Raw genomic sequence first — 6,006 nt, forward strand, 5'->3', positions numbered from 1 at the left:
ATCACCGTCGCCATGACGACCATTATGACATCACCAAAGCCATGACAACCATATTGAGATCATCGTCGCCATGACGACCATTATGGCAACACCGTCACCATGACGACCAGTATGACATCATCGTCGCCATGACGACCATTATGACATCATCGTCGCCATGACGACCATTATGACATCATGGTCGCCATGACAACCATTATGGCAACACAGTCGCCATGACGACCAGTATGACATCATCATCGCCATGATGACCATTATGACATCACCGTCGCCGTGACGACCATTATGACATCACCGTCGCCGTGACGACCATTATGACATCATCGTCGCCATGACGATCATTATGACATCACCGTCACCATGACGACCATTATGACATCACCAAAGCCATGACGACCATTATGACATCACCAAAGCCATGACAACCATATTGACATCATCGTCGCCACGACGACCATTATGGCAACACCGTCACCATGACGACCAGTATGACATCATCGTCGCCATGACGACCATTATGACATCACCGTCGCCGTGACGACCATTATGACATCATCGTCGCCGTGACGACCATTATGACATCATCGTCGCCGTGACGACCATTATGGCAACACCGTCGCCATGACGACCAGTATGACATCATCGTCGCCATGACGACCATTATGACATCATCGTCACCATGACGACCATTATGACGTCATCGTCGCCATGACGACCATTATGACATCATCGTCGCCATGACGACCATTATGGCAACACCGTCGCCATGACGACCAGTATGACATCATCGTCGCCATGAGGACCATTATGACATCACCGTCGCTGTGACGACCATTATGACATCATCGTCGCCGTGACGACCATTATGACATCATCGTCGCCATGACGACCATTATGACATCACCGTCGCCATGACGACCATTATGACATCACCAAAGCCATGACAACCATATTGACATCATCGTCGCCATGACGACCATTATGACATCATCGTCGCCATGACGACCATTATGACATCACTAAAGCCATGACCACCATACTGACATCATCGTCGCCATGACGACCATTCTGACATCACCATTGCCATGACGACCATTATGACATCACCGTCACCATGACGACAATTATGACATCACCAAAGCCATGACCACCATACTGACATCATCGTCGCCATGACGACCATTATGACATCATCGTCGCCATGACGACCATTATGACATCATCGTCGCCATGACGACCATTATGGCAACACCGTCGCCATGACGACCATTATGACATCATCGTCGGCATGACGACCATTATGACATCATCGTCGGCATGACGACCATTATGACATCACCGTCGCCATGACGACCATTAAGCAACACCGTCGCCATGACGACCATTATGACATCATCGTCGCCATGACGACCATTATGACATCATCGTCGCCATGTCTACCATTATGACGTCATCGTCGCCATGACGACCATTATGACATCATCGTCGCCATGACGACCATGATGACATCATCGCCATGACGACCATGATGACATCATCATCGCCATGACGACCATTATGGCAACACCGTCGCCATGATGACCAGTATGACATCATCGTCGCCATGACGACCAGTATGACATCATCGTCGCCATGACGACCATTATGACATCACCGCCGCCGTGACGACCATTATGACATCATCGTCGCCGTGACGACCATTATGACATCATCGTCGCCGTGACGACCATTATGACATCATCGTCGCCATGACGATCATTCTGACATCATCGTCGCCATGACGACCATTCTGACATCACCATTGCCATGACGACCATTATGACATCACCGTCGCCATGACGACCATTATGACATCACCAAAGCCATGACCACCATACTGACATCATCGTCGCCATGACGACCATTATGATATCATCGTCGCCATGACGACCATTATGACATCATCGTCGCCATGACGACCATTATGGCAACACCGTCGCCATGACGACCATTATGACATCATCGTCGGCATGACGACCATTATGACATCATCGTCGCCATGACGACCATTATGGCAACACCGTCGCCATGACCACCATACTGACATCATCGTCGCCATGACGACCATTATGACATCATCGTCGCCATGACGACCATTATGACATCATCGTCGCCATGACGACCATTATGGCAACACAGTCGCCATGACGACCATTATGACATCATCGTCGGCATGACGACCATTATGACATCATCGTCGCCATGACGACTATTATGACATCACCGTCGCCATGACGACCATTATGACATCATCGTCGCCATGACGACCATTATGACGTCATCGTCGCCATGACGACCATTATGACATCATCTTCGCCATGACGACCATTATGACAAAATCGTCGGCATGACGACCATTATGACATCATCGTCGCCATGACGACCATTATGACATCATCGTCGCCATGACGACCATTATGGCAACACCGTCGCCATGACGACCAGTATGACATCATCATCGCCATGATGACCATTATGACATCACCGTCGCCGTGACGACCATTATGACATCATCGTCGCCGTGACGACCATTATGACATCATCGTCGCCATGACGATCATTATGACATCACCGTCACCATGACGACCATTATGACATCACCAAAGCCATGACGACCATTATGACATCACCAAAGCCATGACAACCATATTGACATCATCGTCGCCACGACGACCATTATGGCAACACCGTCACCATGACGACCAGTATGACATCATCGTCGCCATGACGACCATTATGACATCACCGTCGCCGTGACGACCATTATGACATCATCGTCGCCGTGACGACCATTATGACATCATCGTCGCCGTGACGACCATTATGGCAACACCGTCGCCATGACGACCAGTATGACATCATCGTCGCCATGACGACCATTATGACATCATCGTCACCATGACGACCATTATGACGTCATCGTCGCCATGACGACCATTATGACATCATCGTCGCCATGACGACCATTATGGCAACACCGTCGCCATGACGACCAGTATGACATCATCGTCGCCATGAGGACCATTATGACATCACCGTCGCTGTGACGACCATTATGAAATCATCGTCGCCGTGACGACCATTATGACATCATCGTCGCCATGACGACCATTATGACATCACCGTCGCCATGACGACCATTATGACATCACCAAAGCCATGACAACCATATTGACATCATCGTCGCCATGACGACCATTATGACATCATCGTCGCCATGACGACCATTATGACATCACTAAAGCCATGACCACCATACTGACATCATCGTCGCCATGACGACCATTCTGACATCACCATTGCCATGACGACCATTATGACATCACAGTCACCATGACGACAATTATGACATCACCAAAGCCATGACCACCATATTGACATCATCGTCGCCATGACGACCATTATGACATCATCGTCGCCATGACGACCATTATGACATCATCGTCGCCATGACGACCATTATGGCAACACCGTCGCCATGACGACCATTATGACATCATCGTCGGCATGACGACCATTATGACATCATCGTCGGCATGACGACCATTATGACATCACCGTCGCCATGACGACCATTAAGCAACACCGTCGCCATGACGACCAGTATAACATCATCGTCGCCATGACGACCATTATGACATCATCGTCGCCATGACTACCATTATGACGTCATCGTCGCCATGACGACCATTATGACATCATCGTCGCCATGACGACCATGATGACATCATCGTCGCCATGACGACCATTATGGCAACACCGTCGCCATGATGACCAGTATGACATCGTCGTTGCCATGACGACCAGTATGACATCATCGTCGCCATGACGACCATTATGACATCACCGCCGCCGTGACGACCATTATGACATCACCGTCGCCGTGACGACCATTATGACATCATCGTCGCCGTGACGACCATTATGACATCATCGTCGCCATGACGACCACTATGACATCATCGTCGCCATGACGATCATTCTGACATCATCGTCGCCATGACGACCATTCTGACATCACCATTGCCATGACGACCATTATGACATCACCGTCGCCATGACGACCATTATGACATCACCAAAGCCATGACCACCATACTGACATCATCGTCGCCATGACGGCCATTATGATATCATCGTCGCCATGACGACCATTATGACATCATCGTCGCCATGACGACCATTATGGCAACACCGTCGCCATGACGACCATTATGACATCATCGTCGGCATGACGACCATTATGACATCATCGTCGCCGTGACGACCATTATGACATCATCGTCGCCGTGACGACCATTATGACATCATCGTCGCCATGACGACCATTATGACATCACCAAAGCCATGACAACCATATTGACATCATCGTCGCCATGACGACCATTATGGCAACACCGTCACCATGACGACCAGTATGACATCATCGTCGCCATGACGACCATTATGACATCATCGTCGCCATGACAACCATTATGGCAACACAGTCGCCATGACGACCAGTATGACAACATCGTCGCCATGACAACCATTATGACATCATCGTCGCCGTGACGACCATTAAGACATCATCGTCGCCGTGACGACCATTATGACATCATCGTCGACATGACGACCATTATGACATCACCGTCGCCATGACGACCATTATTACATCACCAAAGCCATGACCACCATACTGACATCATCGTCGCTATGACGACCATTCTGACATCACCATTGCCATGACGACCATTATGACATCATCGTCGCCGTGAAGACCATTATGACATCATCGTCGCTGTGAAGACCATTATGACATCATCGTCGCCATGATGACCATTATGACATCACCGTCGCCATGACGACCATTATGACATCACCAAAGCCATGACAACCATATTGACATCATCGTCGCCATGACGACCATTATGACATCATCGTCGCCATGACGACCATTATGACATCATCGTCGCCATGACGACCATTATGACATCACCAAAGCCATGACCACCATACTGACATCATCGTCGCCATGACGACCATTCTGACATCACCATTGCCATGACGACCATTATGACATCACCGTCGCCATGATGACCATTATGACATCACCAAAGCCATGACCACCATACTGACATCATCGTCGCCATGACGACCATTATGACATCATCGTCGCCATGACGACCATTATGACATCATCGTCGCCATAATGACCATTATGGCAACACCGTCGGCATGACGACCATTATGGCATCATCGTCGCCACGACGACCATTATGGCAACACCGTCGCCATGACGACCAGTATGACATCATCGTCGGCATGACGACCATTATGACATCATCGTCGCCATGACGACCATTATGGCAACACCGTCGCCATGACGACCATTATGGCAACACCGTCGCCATGACGACCAGTATGACATCATCGTCGCCATAACGACCATTGTGACATCATCATCGCCATGACGACCATTATGACGTCATCGTCGCCATGACGACAATTATGACGTCATCGTCGCCATGACGACCATTATGACATCATCGTTGCCATGACGACCATTATGGCAACACCGTCGCCATGTCGACAGTATGACATCATCGTCGCCATGACGACCATTATGACGTCATCGTCGCCATGACGACCATTATGACATCATCGTTGCCATGACGACCATTATGGCAACACCGTCGCCATGTCGACAGTATGACATCATCGTCGCCATGACGACCATTATGACATCACCGCGGCCGTGACGACCATTATGACATCACCAAAGCCATGACAACCATATTGACATCATCGTCGCCATGACGACCATTATGACATCATCGTCGCCATGACGACCATTATGACATCACCAAAGCCATGACCACCATACTGACATCATCGTCGCCATGACGACCATTCTGACATCACCATTGCCATGACGACCATTATGACATCACCGTCGCCATGACGACCATTATGACATCACCAAAG

This window comes from Phyllobates terribilis, unplaced genomic scaffold, assembly GCF_046119375.1.
Source record: "Phyllobates terribilis strain yellow unplaced genomic scaffold, ASM4611937v1 Scaffold_43__1_contigs__length_10536358, whole genome shotgun sequence".
Lineage (NCBI taxonomy): Eukaryota > Metazoa > Chordata > Amphibia > Anura > Dendrobatidae > Phyllobates > Phyllobates terribilis.